The sequence below is a fragment of the Callithrix jacchus genome, chromosome X (assembly GCF_049354715.1).
Source record: "Callithrix jacchus isolate 240 chromosome X, calJac240_pri, whole genome shotgun sequence".
In the NCBI taxonomy this organism is placed as follows: domain Eukaryota; kingdom Metazoa; phylum Chordata; class Mammalia; order Primates; family Cebidae; genus Callithrix; species Callithrix jacchus.
The window spans coordinates 73,837,376-73,854,161 of record NC_133524.1 but is presented as its reverse complement, the minus strand read 5'-3'; positions in this window follow the sequence as shown (position 1 = coordinate 73,854,161).

Below are 16,786 nucleotides of genomic sequence, written 5' to 3'. Positions count from 1 at the left end.
TCTAGCAAAAACAATAATAACTACAACATCCTGCTAATAATCAATATAAAAATAGGCAACATGAGGCAAGTAAAATTCAAAGTAAGAGAGATGATTGAATTAAAGGGTAGATTTTCATGGTTTCCCTCCTTTTTTATTATTTTATTCATGATTTGAGGTAAGTTATTGTCTCTATAAAATTGCTCGTTGTATCTATAAAATATTTTTAAGTCTAACAGTAACCACAGCATAAAAACTTATTTTAGATTCACTAAAAACTAAAAAGCAACAAATTAAAGCATAATTTGAGCGGTAATCACTTATCCACAAAGGAAGAGAGTCAAGAAAAGAAGAAAGAAAAAGAAGGATCTCAGAGCAACCAGAAAACAAGCAACAAAATAATAGTAGTAAGTCCTTACTTATAAATAATAACACTGAATATAAATGGACTAAACTCTTCTATTAAAAGGCATAAAGTGACTGAATAAATAAATACACAAGGCACAACTACATGCTGCTTTTTAAATTTTTTATTTTATTTATTTTTAAAGGTATTATTTTATAATTTTTAAAATTATTGTACTTTAAGTTCTGGGATGAATGAGCAGAATGTGCAGGTTTATTACATAGGTATACACATGCCATGGTGGTTTGCTACAACCATCAACCCGAATTAGGTATTTCTCCTAATGCTATGCCTATCCTATCCCTCCACCCCCGACAGGCCCCAGTGTGTGATGTTGCCCTCCCTATGTCCATACATATGTTCTCATTGTTCAACTCCCACTTATGAGTGCAAACATACGATGTTTGGTTTTCTTCTTTTCCTGTGTTAGTTTGCTGAGAATGATGGTTTCCAGCTTCATCCATGTCTCTACAAAGAACATGAACTCATCCTTTTTATGGCTGCATAGTATTCCATGATGTGTATGTGCCACATTTTCTTTATCCAGTCTATCATTGATGGGCATTTGTGTTGGCTCCAAGTCTTTGCTACTGTAAATAGTGCTGTAATAAACATATGTGTGCATGGGTCTTTATAGTAGAATGATTTATAATCTTTTGGTTATATATACAGTAATGGGATTTCTGGGTCAAATGGTATTTCTGGTTCTAGATACTTGAGGAATTACCACACTGTCTTCCACAATGATAAAACTAATTTACACTCCCAACAACAATGTAAAAGTGTTACTATTTCTCAATATCCTCTCCAGCATCTATTGTTTTCTAACTTTATAATGATTGCCATTTTAACTGGCATGAGATGGTATCTCACTCTGGTTTTAATTTGCATTTCTCTAATGATTAGTGATGATGAGCTTTTTTTCATGTTTGTTTGCTGCAAAAACGTCTTCTTCAGAGAAGTGTCTGTTCATATTCTTCATTCACTTTTTGATGGGGTTGATCAAGAGTGAACTCCCACTCATAATTGCTACAAATAGAAATCAGTACTAAGAAATACAACTTACAAAAGATATGAAAGTCCTCTTCAAGGAGCATTACAAACCACTGCTCAAGGAATTAAGAGAGAACACAAACAAATAGAAAAACATTCCATGCTCATGAATAGGAAGAATCAAGGTTGTGAAAATGGCCGTACTGCCCAAAGTAATTTATAGATTCAACGTTATCCCTATCAAGCTACCATTCACTTTATTTGCAAAATTAGGAAAAACTACTTTAAATTTTATATGGAACCAAAAAGAGTTTGTACAGCCAAGACAATCCTAAGCAAAAAGAACAAAGCTGGTGGCATCAGGCTACCTAACTTCAAACTATACTACAAAGCTACTGTAACTGAAACAGCATGGTATTGGTATCAAAACAGATATATCAACCAATGAATCAGAACAGAGGCCTCAGAAATAACACCACACATCTACAACCATCTGATCTTTGACAAACCTGACAAAAACAAGCAATGGGAAAATAATTTCCTATTTAATAAATGGTGTTGGGAAAACTGGCTAGCCATATACAGAAAACCGAAACTGGACCCCTTCCTGACACCTTATACAGAAATTAACTCAAGATAGATTAAAGACTTAACCATAAGACATAAAACCTAGAAGAAAAAAAAATCCTAGAAGAAAACCTAGGCAATACCATTCAGGTCATAGTCATGGGCAAAGATTTTATGACTAAAAGACCAAAATAAATGGAAACAGAAGGCAAAATTGACAAAGGGATGTAATTAAACTAAAGAGCTTCTGAAAAGCAAAAGAAACTATCATCAGTGTGAATAGGCAGCCTACAGAATGGGAGAAAATTTTTGTAATTTATTCATCTGACAAAGGGCTAATATCCAGAGTCTACAAAGAACTTAAACAAATTTACAACTATATGCTGCTTTAAGTAACACACTTTACCTTGTGAAGACACACACAGACTTAAGGCATGGAAAAAGGCATTCCATTGAAATAAAAAGCAAAAAAATCAGAAGTAGCCATACTTATATTGCTATCAATACAATAGACTGCAAATCAAAGACTGTTTTTTAAATAAAGTTACTATATAATAATAAAAGTGTCGATTCAGAAGGAGGGTACACTTACTTTTCAATATCTATGCATCCAATCCCAGAGCTTCCAACAGTATAAAGCAAGCATTAATATATCTGAAGGGAGAGATAGACTGCTTTATAACAATAGTAGAGGACTTTAACCACCTACTCTTGGTGCTGAACAGATCATCTTCACAGAAAACCAAAAAAGCAACAGGGAATTAGACTACACATAAGATCTAATAGGCCTATCAAGTATTTGCAGACCATATCACCCAACTGCTGCATAATAGAAATTCTTTTCATCAGCACATGGAATATTTTCCAGAATAAACTATATCTTATGCCTTCAAACAAGTTTTTAAAACTTCTAAAAATGTAAGTTATATCAAATATTGCCTCTGCCCACATTGGAATAAAACTAGAAATCAATAACAAGAGAAACCTAGAAAATTACACAGACACATGGAAATTAAATGCCATGCTCCTGATAGACCAATGAGTCAATGAAGACATCAAAAATAACATTTAAAAATTTCTTGAAACAAATGAAAATGTAATGCCACATACCAAAATCTGTAGGATGCAGCAAAAACAGTACTAATAATGATGTTCATACCAATAAATGCTTACATCAAAAAAAGTATAAAGAGTTTAAATAAAAATCTTAAAGATGCACCTCAAGGAATCAGAAATGAAAGAGCAAATAATACCAAAATTAGTAGAAAGAAAGTAATAATAAAAATCCGAGCAGAAATAAATAAAAGTAAAAGTAAAAAAATGCAGATGGTTGATGGGAGTTTAAATTAATTTAACCATTGTGGTGATTCCTCAAGGATCTAGAAATAGAAATATCATTTGACCCAGCAATCCCATTACTGGGTATATACCCAAAGGTTTATAAATTATTTTATTATAAAGACACATGCATACGTGTGCTTATTGCAGCACTGTTCACAATAGCAAAGGCTTGGAACCAACCCAAATGCCCATTAACAACAGACTGGATAAAGAAAATTTGGCACATATACATCATGGAATACTATGCAGCCATAAAAAAGGATGATTTCATGTACTTTGCAGGGACATGGATGAAGCTGGAAACCATCATTCTCAGCAAACTGACACAAGAACAGAAAACCAAACACTGCATGTTCTCACTCATAAGTGCATGTTGAACAATGAAAACACATGGACACAGTGAGGGGAACATCACACACCAGGGCCTAGGAGGTTGGGTTCTATGAGGTGTATAGCAGGGAGTGGGGGTGTTGTGAAGGAATAGCATTAGGAGAAATACCTAATGTAGATGACAGAGTGATGGATGCAGCAAACCACCCCATGGCACGTTTATACCTATCTTACAAACATGCACTATCTGCACAGGTACCCCAGAACTTAAAGTAAAATTTAAAAGAAGAAAAAAAAAAACATGATCAGCTAAACAAAAAGTTGTGTGTGTGTGGTTTTTCTTTTCGGATAAACAAAATCAACAGCTCTAGCTAGACTAAAAAAACGAGAGAAAACTTAAATAAATAAAATCAGAAAAAAGAAGACATGAAAATTGAGACTTCAAAAATGCACACAATTATTAGAGATTATTATGGACAGGCCACACTCAAAAAAATTGGAAAACTTAGAAGAAATAGATAAATTCCTGGACACATGCAACCTATTAAGATTGAACCATGAAGAAATAAAAAACCTAAATGAACCAATAATGAATAATTAGATTGAAGTTATAATAAAAAATCTTCTGTCAAAGAATAGCTCAGGGATTCTAACTCAAAGCTAAGTTCCACCAAACATTTAAAGAACACTAGTACTACTCAAACCTCAAACTGTTTTTAAAAATTAAGAGAAAATAGTACATCTAAACTCATTCTATGAGGCCACTTTACCATCATACCAAAACCAAATGAAAACACAACAAAAAAGAAAACTATAGGCTAATATTCCTGATGAACATAGATTCACAAATTCTCAACAAAATATTAGCAAATCAAATTCAACAGCACATAAAATAATTTATTTACTATAATCAAGTGTGGTTTATCTCAGGGATGCAAGGATGCTTGAACCTATATGAACCAATCAATATGATACATTACATCAACAGGATGAGGAACAACAGCAATACAATCATCTCAATAGATACATAAAAATCATTTGACAAAATTCAACATTTCATCATGGAAAAAGCTTTCAAGAAATTAGAAAAAAAAAGTATATCAACAGAGTAAAGACCATTTATAACAAAGCCACAGCTAAGATCATACTAAGTGGGGAAAAGTTAAAACTTATATATAAGAAAGGAATCCAAATTAAAAATAAATAAGTGAAACAATCCCTGTTTGGGGATGACATAATCTTATACATAGAAAACTTTAAAGACTCCACCAAATTACTGTTAGAACTAGCACTAATAAACAAATTCAATAAAGTAAATGAATTCAGTAAACCCACATAAAAAACTCAGTAGTATGCCTATACATTAATGACAAACTAATTGAAAAAAAAATAATAGAACAATTCCATATACAATATCTACAGAAAGTAAACTTTTTAGGAATAACTTCAACCAAGGAGGCAAAACATCTCTACACTGAAAAGTATGAAACACTGATGAAAGAAATTGAAGACTATACAAAGAAATGAAAAGACATTTGTGTTCATGGATTGAAAGAATTAATATTGTTAAAATATCAATACTACTGAAAGAAATCTTATATTCAATTCAATCCTTATCAAAATACAATGACAGTTTTTACAAATTTAGAAAAAAATAATTCTAAAATTTTTACAGTATCACAAAAGATCTCAAAATACTGTCCATTCTTGAGAATAATGTATGAAATTGGCATAGGGTATGTCTATAAATGTTATCTAGGAGCTAAGGCCTGGAACGGGGACTTATAACTTTGTCAAGTGCTCTTTCATCTTGGATGACAGCCCTAGCTGTCTTGCATCCAAGATGCAAGACAAACTCCTCACCACCCTTTTCTCTCCTCTTACCAAGTGGAGGAAATGGGTCTCCGGAACCAGGATTTTTAGCTTAGTTTCAGGGGAGGGGTGATGCTGGTGCTCTGTTAGTTGCCCCAGCTGGTGTCTCAGTAGGTTGCATGCTCCACTACTCTACTGTCTCTGGGCTTAGTTCAGTACTAGGACTCATCTAAGAGTTGTAAGCCTTGTGGCCTAGACTGTCTTTCTCCTACATTACATAAATGACCTATGTATCTGCTTCACTATGAATGAGCTGGGAATCTAACATCTAGTCCAAACACTAAATTTATTTCCAGGCAGAGGGTACAAAGTGTCCAAGTGTCCAAGTCACAACTACTACAACAGGAGGTCCAATGCTTGGGGATATTCCTGACCCGTGGAGATCCTAAAGTCTCCCCAGAATGAATATAGGTCATCCTTAAAATACCTATCCCAACAACCCAAAAGCAACTTTGGGCCTTTCTGGAAATCACAGAGTATTTCAGACTTTGGATAGTGGGGGATGATAGGATTGTTAAGTCCTTATATCAGACTCTTAAAAAAATAAATTATAGGAACTCACTTTTCTGGGAAAATATCAGGGGCAAGCCATTAGGCAGCTAAAAACTGCTCTCTTGAATTAGGCTGGAAAGATGGGCAAAGAGGAACAGCTCCAGTGTGCAGCTCCCAGCAAGACTGTCACAAAAGGCAGGTGATTTCTGCATTTCCAACTGAAGTACCTGGTTAATCTCATCAGGACCTGTTTGACAGTGGGTGTAGCCCAAGGAAGGTGAGCCAAAGTAGGGAGGAGTATAGCCACACCTAGGAAGGGCAAGGGGTTGGGAAACCCCTCTTCTGGCCAAGGGAAGCCATTAGGGTCTGTACCCTGCTCTCTGGTCCAGATACTGCACTTTTCCCAGTCTTCAAAACCCACAGAGGAGGAGATTCCCTATGGAACCTACACCACCACCATAGCCCTGGGTTTCCAGCACAAAACTAGGTGGCCATTTGGGCAGACACTGAGCTAATTGCAGCAGATATTTTTATATGCCCATGGCACCTGGAATGCCAGCAGAACAGAAACGTTCACTCTTCTGGAAAGAGGGCTGAAACCAGGGAGCCAAGTATTCTGGCTCAACAGGTCCTACTCCTCCAAAAGCCAGGAAGCTAAGATCCACTGGCTTGAAATCCTCACAACCAGCATAGCACTCTGAGCTCAACCTGTAACACATGAGCTCTGTGAGTGGAGGGGCATCCACCACTGCTGAGGCTCGACTAGACAGTTTTAACCGTGCTGTGTAAACAAAGCCACAGAAAATTCAAACTGAGTGGAGCCAACCACAGCTCAGTAAGGCCACTGCAGGCAGACTGTCTCTTTAGATTCCCTCCTCACTGGGCAGGGCATCTCTGAAAAATGGCAGCAGTCCATCAAGGACTTACAAATAAAGTCCCCCACTTACTGGGACAAAGCACCTGGAAAAAGGGGTGATTGTGGGCATAGCTTCAGCAGAGTTAAATGTCCCTGTTTGGCAGCTCTAAAGAAAGCAGCGAATCTCTGAGTACAGTGTTCAAGCTCTCATAAGAAACAGACTGCCTCCTCAAGTGGATCCCTGATGCCCGTGTATCCTGACTGGGAGACATCTCCCAGTAGCAGCTGACAGACACCTCATATGGGAGAACTCTGGCTGGCATCTGGCAGGTACCCCTCTGGGATAAAGTTACCAGGGGAAGAAAAAAGCAGCAATCTTTGCTGTTATGCAGCCCCTGCCAGTAATACCCAGAAAGCAGAGTCTGGAGTGGACCTCCAGCAAACTCCAGCAGACCTGCATCAGAGGGACCTGAATGTTGGTAGAAAAAATAACAAAAAGAAAGGAATGGTTTCAACATCAACAAAAAGGACATCCACTCAGAGACCTCATCCAAAGGTCGCTGACATCACAGAGGAAAGGTAGATAAATCCATGAAGATGGGAAGAAACCAGTGCAAATATGCTGAAAATTCCAAAAACCAGGATGTCTCTTCTCCTCCAAGAGACCAAAACTCCTCACAGGCAAAGGAACAAAATTGAATGGAGAATGAGTTTGATAAATTGACAGAAACAGACTTCAGAAGGTGGGTAATAACAAACTCCTCCAAGCTAAAGGAGCATGATCTAACCCAATGTAAGGAAGCTATGAACCTTAAACAAAGGTTAGATGAATTGCTAACTAAAATAACCCATTTAGAGGAGAACATAAACATCCGATGGAGCTGAAAAACACAGCACAAGAACTTCTTGAAGTATACACAAGTATCAATAGCTGAATCGATCAAGTGAAAGAAAGGATATCAGAGATTGAAGATCAACTCAATGAAATAAGGGATGAAGAGAAGATTAGAGAAAAAAGAGTGAAAAGAAATGAACAAAGCCTCCAAGAAATATGGGATTACATGAAAAGACCAAATCTAAGTTTGATTGGTGTACATGAAAGAGACAGGGAGTATGAAACCAAGTTGGAAAACACTTCAGGATATTATCCAGGAGAACTTCCCCAACCTAGAAAGGCAGGCCAACATTCAAATTCAGGAAATACAGAAAACACCACAAATATATTCCTAGAGAAGAGCAACCCCAAGACAAATAATCATTAAATTCACAAAGGTTGAAATGAAAAAAAAAAATGCTAAGGGCAGCCAGAGACGAGTCAGGTTACCCTCAAAGGGAAGCCCATTAGACTAACAGTAAATCTCTTTTTTTTGAAACAGAGTTTCACTCTTGTTACCCAGGCTAGAGTGCAATGACATGATCTTGGCTCACCACAACCTCCGCCTCCTGGGTTCAAGCAATTCTCCTGCCTCAGCCTCCTGAGTAGCTGGGATTACAGGCACGTGCCACCGTGCCCAGCTAAATTTTTGTGTATTTAGTTGAGATGGGGTTTCACTATGTTGACCAGGATGGTCTCGATCTCTTGACCTCATGATCCATCCACCTCAGCCTCCCAAAGTGCTGGGATTACAGGCTTGAGCCACTGTGCCCGGCCCACAGTGGATCTCTTGACAGAAACACTGAAAGCCCAAAGAGAGTGGAGGCCAACATTCAAAATTCTTAAAGAAAAAATTTTTCAGCTCAAAATTTATATCCAGCCAAACTAAGATTCATAAATGAAGAAGAAATAAAATCCTTTACAGAAAAGCAAATGCTGAGAGATGTTGTCACCACCAGGTCTGCCTTACAAGAGCTGCTGAAGGAAGCACTTAAACATGGGAAAAAAAGCAACCGGTACCAGCCACTACAAAAACATACCAAATTGTAAAGACTATCAATGCTATGAAGAAACTGCATCAACTAGTGGACAAAATAACATGCTAGTATTATAATGGCAGGATCAAATTCACACATAACAATATTAACCTAAATGTAAACAGGTCAATTGCCTCAATTTGGAAAAACAGACTGGCAAATTGAATAAAGTCAAGACTCATTGATGTGCTCTATTCATCAGACCCATCTCACATGAAAAGACACACATAGGTTCAAAATAAAAGGATGGAGAAATATTTACCAAGGAAATAGAAAGAAAAAAAAACAGGGTTTGCAATCCTAGTCTTTGATAAAATAGACTTTAAACCAAACAAGATCAAAAGAGACAAAGAAGGAAATTATATAATGGTAAAGGGATCAATGCAGAAAAAGAGCTAACTATCCTAAATATATATGCCAAAACAGGATCACCCAAATTCATAAAGCAAATTCTTAGAGAACTACAAAGAGACTTAGACTCCCAATAATAATAGTCAGAGACATTAACACCCCACTGTCAATATTAGACAGATCAATGAGACATAAGATTAACAAGGATATCCAGAACTTGAACTCGACTTTGAATCAAGCAGATCAAATTAGAACTCAGGATTGATAAACTCACTCAAAATAGCACACCTACATGGAAACTGAACAACCTACCCCTGAATGACTAGTGGATAAAGAACAAAATGGAAGCCAAAATAAAGATGTTCTTTCAAGCCAATGAGAGCGAAGACACAAACTACCAGAATCTCTGGCACACATTAAAAGTAGTGTGAAAAGGGAAATTTATAACACTAAATGCTACAAAAGAAAGCAAAAAAGATCTAAAATCGACACGCTAATGTCACAATTAAAAGAACTAGAGAAGCAAGAGTAAACAAATTCAAAAACTAGTAGATGACAATAAATAACTAAGATTAAAGCAGAACTGAAGGAGATAGACAAACAAAATGCTCTTCAAAAAAATTAATAAAACCAGAAGCTGGTTTTTTGAAAAGATCAACAAAATAGATACACCAAAGCCAGACTAATAAAGAAGAAAAGAGAAGAATCAAAAAGATGCAATAAAAAACGACAGAGGGGATATCACCACTGATCCCACAGAAATACAAACTACCATCAGAGAATACTAAAACACCTCTACACAAATAAACTAGAAAATCTAGAAAAAATGGATAAATTTCTGGACACTTACACCCTCCCAAGACTAAACAAGGAAGAAGTTGAATCCCTGAATATACCAATAACAAGGTCTGAAATTGAGGCAGCAATTAATAGCCTACCAATCAAAAAAGTTCAGTACCAGAATGTCTTATGGCCAAATTCTACCAGAAGTACAACAAGAAACTAGTACCATTTCTTCTGAAACTATTTCAAACAATAGAAAAAGACGGAATGCCCTCTAACTCATTTTATGAGGTCAACATTATCCTAATACCAAAACCTGGGAGAGACACAACTAAAAAAGAAAATTTCAGGCCAATATCCCTGATGAACATCAACGCAAACATCAGCAATAAAATACTGCATACCAAATCCAGCTGCACATCCAAAAGCTCAGCCATAACAATCAAGGCGGCTTTATCCGAGATGTAAATCTTGTTCTACATATGCAAATCAATAAACATAATCCATCACATAAGCAGAACCAAAGACAAAATCCACATTATCATCTCAATAGATGCAGAGAAGACCTTTGACACAATTCAACAGGCTTTCATGCTAAAAACTCTCGATAAACTACGTATTGATGGAACATAACTCAAAATAATAAAAGGTATTTATAACAAACCTACAGCCAATATCATAATGAAAAGGCAAAAACTGGAAGCATTCCCTTTGAAAACTGGCATAAGACAAGGGTGCCCTCTCTCACAACTCCTATTCAACCCAGTATTGAAAGTTCTGACAAGAGCAATCAGGCAAGAGAAAGAAATAAAAGGTATTCAATTAGGAAAAGAGGAAGTTAAATTGTCTCTACTTGCAGATGATGTAATTGTATATTTAGAAGACCCCATTGTCTCAGTCCAAAATCTCCTTAACCTGATAAACAACTTCAGCAAAGTCTCAAGATACAAAATCAATGTGCAAAAATCACAAGCATTCCTATACACCAATAGTAGACAAACAACCAAATCATGGGTGAACTCCCATTCACAACTGCTACAAAGAGAATAAAATACCTAGGAATACAACTTACAAAGGATGTGAAGGACCTCTTCAAGGAAACTACAAACCACTGCTCAAGAAAATAAGAGAAGATACAAACAAATGGAGAAACATTTCATGCTCATGGTAAGGAAGAATCAATATCAAGAAAATGGCCAAAGTAATTTATAGATTCAATATTATTCCTATCAAGCTACCATTCACTTGCTGCACAGAATTGGAATAAACAACTTAAAATTTTATATGGAACCAAAAAGGAGCCCACATAACCAAGAAAATTCTAAGCAAACAAAACAAAACAAAACAAAAAAACAACAAAGCTGGAGGCATCAAGCTACCTGACTTCAACTATACTACAAGGCTACAGTAATCAAAAGAGCATGGTACAGATGGCAAAACAAATATATAGACCAATGGATCAGAACAGAGGCCTCAGAAGAAACACCATGCATCTACAACCATCTCAAATTTGACAAACCTGACAAAAACAAGCAATGGGGAAAGGATTTCATATTTAGTAAATGGTGTTGGTAAAACTGGCTAGACATATGCAGAAAGCTGAACCTGGATCCCTTTCTTACATTTTATACAAAAATTAACTCCAGATGGATTAAAGATTTAAATGTAAGACCTAAAACCATAAAAACCCTAAAAGAAAACCTAGGCAATACCATTCAGGAGATAGGCATGGGCAAAGACTTCATGACTAAAACACCAAAAGCAATGGCAAAAAAAAGTCAAAATTGACAAATGGGATCTAATTAAACTAAAGAGCACCACAAAAGGAACTATCATCAGATTGAACAGGCAACCTACAGAACAGGACAAAATTTCTGCAATCTCTCCATCTGGCAAAGGGCTAATACCCAGAATCCACAAAGAACTTCAACAAATTTACAAGAAATAAAACAACCTCATCAAAAAGTGGGCACATGATATGAATAGACACTTCTCAAAAGAAGACGTTTATGCAACCAACAAACATATGAAAAAAGCTAATGATTACTGGCCATTAGAGAAATGCAAATCAAACCACAATAAGGTACCATCTGATGCGAGTTAGAATGGTGATTATTAAAAAGTCAGAAGAAAACACATGCTGGAGAGCATGTGGAAAAATAGTAATGCTTTTACACTGTTGGTGGGAGTATAAATTAGTTCAATCATTGCTGAAGACAATGTGACAATTTCTCAATGATCTAGAACCAGAAGTACCATTTGACTCAGCAATTTTATTACTGGATGTACACCCAAAGGAGTATAATTCATTCTATTATAAGGACACATGCTCATGTATGTTTACTGCAACGATGTTCACAATAGCAAAGACTTGGAACCAATCAAAATGCCCATCAATAATACACTGAATAAAGAAAATGTGAGACATATACACCATGGAACACTATACAGCCATAAAAAGGGATGAGTTCATGTCTTTGCAGGGCATGGATGAAGCTGGAAACCATTCTCAGCAAACTGACACAAGAACAAAAAAACAAACACTGCATGTTCTCATTTATAAGTGAGAGTTGAACAATGAGAACACATGGACACAGGGAGGGCAACAACACACATTGGGGCCTGTCAGGGGGTGGGGGGCAAGGGGAGGGATATCAGGGGTTGGGAGGCAAGGGGAGGGATAGCAGGTGTTGGGGGCTAGGGGAGGAATAGCATTAGGATAAATGTCTAATGTAAATGATGGGTTGATGAATGCAGCAAACCACCATGGCACGTGTATACCTATGTAAGAAACCTGCATGTTCTGCACACTATCCCAGAAATTAAAGTATGATAATTTTTAAAAACTGCTCTCACAAATCCAAGCCCTTGGACCACGCATACTAACCTAACCATTTCAGCTTTTTGTCACTTCAAAACAAGTTGTAGCTTTGGGAGTCTTAATTCAAACCATTGGGCTGATCCAATTTCTGGTGGGTTACTTTGCAAGCAATCCAGACCTAGTTGCACAAGGGTGACTACACTGCCTCAGTATAGTGACTGAAGCAAGTCTCCTACATGAGGAGGCCCTCAAAATCACCATGGGACAGTTAATCCAGATTCTGCTATCCCACCAAGGAGGCCCCTTATTTAACAAAAAAGGGTCACAATGGTTCACTGACAACAAACTACTGAAGTACTATATCTTGCTACTAGAAAACCCATGGGTAACAGTTTAGTGGTGCTCCACTGTCAACTAAGCCACCTTACTCCCACTACCAGGAAACAATAACCTGGCATATTTATGCTATGAAATACTTTACCAAATTTATGCCAGCTTGAAGGACTTAGAGAATCAGCCCCTGGACAATCCAGACAAAATATGATTTTCAGATGGAAGTAGTTTTGTCTGGAATAGAGCTAGACATACAGGGTACTTTATAGTGTCCCTTTACCAAGTCATAGAGATAAAAGCTCTGTCTTGTGGGGACCTCAGCACAACTAACCAAACTCATCACATTTTTCAGGGCAGTACAGATTCCAAATCTTAGATCTACTAGAGACTGTTCATTTGTCCCAGGAGGTGACAGTAGTGCCCTGTGAGAAACACCAGAGGGGCTCCAATAAAACTGCACAAAAAATAAGTTGACCAACTCCATGTGAAAGAGGCAGCTGTCTCAATGGATACTTACCTGGAACCTTGATCCCTTTGCTACACACTGAATTATCTCCTCTCCAATACACTCAGGAAGAAATAAATTGGGCCACCCAGTGTAGGTATCAAAAAGAAACCAATAAATAATACAAACTGGGGAAACTTCTCCATCTGCCAAGGGACTCCCAAGGGTAGACGGTCATCACAAGTTCACATAACTCCTGCCACTTTGAAAAGGACATCATAATCTAAAAGGAATAATCAGGTCCTCAAATAGCCTTGTTACAAAAGTATAGCAAGATTCCCCAGATACCTGTGAGAAGTCTTCCATTTTTGAACTCCACTTTACTAATATCACCTTAGTATAGACAGTGCCTATTTGTGTTATAGTCAAAAGGGAAAATGGAATGGATGTAAGTGCTATTTTCAGTACAGTCTATAATGTCACTATTACCACAGTCTGCAGCCAACAGATTTACCAAACATACCTCATAGCCATGTCCAACATCAACCGAGATTTCCTCAACCTCCAAATATTACCTTTCCTCAAGGAACATTGCAAGATAAATTCACTCAGTTTTGCCAGGAATGCCCAAACACATGCAGTACTCAAAATTTCTGGTTCCAGCCTACTGATTACACCATATATGCAAATTGCCAATCTTAGTGCTACAGAAGAATGGGTTCTACTGGAACAAACTTAAAATTCTCTTTTGTGGGAGAATAGAAACAAGTCAGCTAATCAGAGCCACAACTCATGCACCCACATCTTGGCTAACATTACTATATCCACTAGCTATCTGAACATGTCAGTAGACTCAGGATTTTCTATATACCTATCTTTACAACCTTATTTGATTTTGACATCTCTATCTGTCTTAAAACCTGAGAAGTCTTCCATATTGATGGTCATTCAGTTCACCTATGCCTCCTCACTGACTGAACTGGAACTTGTACCATATGCTATGTATCCATGGACATCTTCATAGCTCCTGGCAATCTCTCCTTTCCAATACCAATCTATGGGCATTTCATCTTGCCCCAAGTGAGGAGGGCTATCCAATTAATTCCCCTCCTGTGGAATTCAACATCACACCCAGGACAGAAACAGGAATAACTGGAGTCACAGAAGACTCCTTAACCTATAGCCAACTCTCAACAGAAATAGCCAACAGTGTTGATGCCATAGCTAAAACCTTAGCAGCCATGCAAAAAAAAATTGACTCTTTCACAACCATCCTCCAGAAATGCCAAGAACTAGATATGTTAATGGCAGTGTAGGGAAGAATTTGTTTAACCCTAGATGAAAAAATGTTGTTTCTGGGTTAATCAATCAGGAAAAGTGCAAGACAGCATCAGACAACTCAAAAATCAAGCATCCCATTTATGGAAGAAACCCTCTGAGGGTTGGTTAAATTAAGAAGAAACCTGGAAAGGGATTTTCTGGACTTTTCCCTGCTTAGGCCATCTTGTCATTCTATTACTTTTGCTCAATCTAATAACCTAATTTTTCTCCTCTTGCGTTTAGGCTGTCAAGCTCCAGATGATCATCAGTGAAGGATAAGTAAAGGATACTGTCCTCTCAGTACTCAAGAGTCAGCCTTCTATAGGGGACCCTTAACTGCCCATCAGTGGAATACAACAGAAGCAAAACCCTACCTGTATTCCTTGAACCTGGTTGGGCACCACTTTTGCTCTCCTATGGAGCCACCCTTCCCTGATAGCTAGCAAGAGTCTGAGACCCATGGGACAACCACTGCCCCTCTGTCAGAAAGAAGCAGTTACATAAGACTGACCTTCACCCATTATCCCAAAGAATTAGGTCTCAGACTTTTGAAGGCAGAACGTTAGAGTAGGTAATTAGACAGATATGAGTAGAGCAGGAGAGGGCTCTGCTAAAATAGCAGACACTTACTGGGTGACAATCAGGTGATTATACAACTTGTTCTCTGGAATAATAAGTAAGGGCCCCAGAAATTTAGGCACTCCTCAAATGATGATCAGGCAATCATAAAACTTTCTCCAAAATGGTAAGCAGCCATGACTGGCACTAAGAGGGGGGTACATTCCCCAAAGGACAGGAGATATCTGGAGCCAGCAAACCACAATTTCTTGATAAGGTCTTAAATATGCACAGTAGGGGACAAAATGATAGAATCTGATATACGGCCTTCCTCTGCCTCCCAAGTGCTGGCAGATCACTGTCCATGCATCATTAGAGATACATCCCAGCCCAAGGGAGGGATGAATCAAGGGAAGAGGAAAGAAAAAACGGAATCAAGCCAGGCCATAAAAATCCCCTTGATCTCTCAAGTCCCCCTTCTTGGCCATCTTCCAAATGTACTTTGCTTCTTTAAATAAGGCTCTGCCTCTGCTTTAAAATTTGCCTCCATCTCTCAGTTGAATTACTTTTCCTAGGAAGGCAAGAGTTGGAATTGCTGTGAAAATGACACCAGTTGCAGACTCACCGCTGGTAACAACCAACACTGAAGCACCCAGATATGTGAAAATTGAGCAAAATTTTATTAGAGCTAAAGAGAGATATAAAGTCCAATACAATAGTAGCTAGAGATTTCAATGCCTCACTTTCAGCATTGGACAGATCTTCCAGAAAATAAAATGTACAAAGAAATATCAGACTTCATTTGAACTATAGAACAAATGGATATAATAGATATTTAAAGGTATTTCATGCAGTGGCTATGAAATAAACATTCTTTGTCTCAACATATTAATCATTCTCAACGATAGACCTTAGTTCATAAAAACAAGTCTTAAAACATTCATAAAACTGAAATAATACTAAACATATTCTCTGACCACAACATAATAAAACTAAAAATTAATAACAAGAGCAATTATGAAAACTATGAAAATGCGTAAAAATTAAACAATATGCTCCTGAATTACCAGTGCATCAAAGAAGAAACTTAGAAGAAAATTAAAATTGTATTAAGAAAAATGATAATGATAACAAAACATACAAAAAACGATGGGATACAGTAAAATCAGTACTAAGATGAAAATTTATAGCTATAAGTGGCAACATCATAAAAAGGAAAAACTTCAAATTAGCAATTTAGTGATAAGTATTAAAAAACTAGAAAAGCAAGAGCAAAGAAACTGCAAAGTTAAAAGAAAAGAAGTAACAAATATCAGAGCAGAAATAAATGAAATTAAATAAAAAAGACAAAACATCTATGAAAACAAGTTTGTTTTTTTAAAAAAGCAAACAATATTAAAAAATCTTTGGCCAGATTAACAAAGAAAA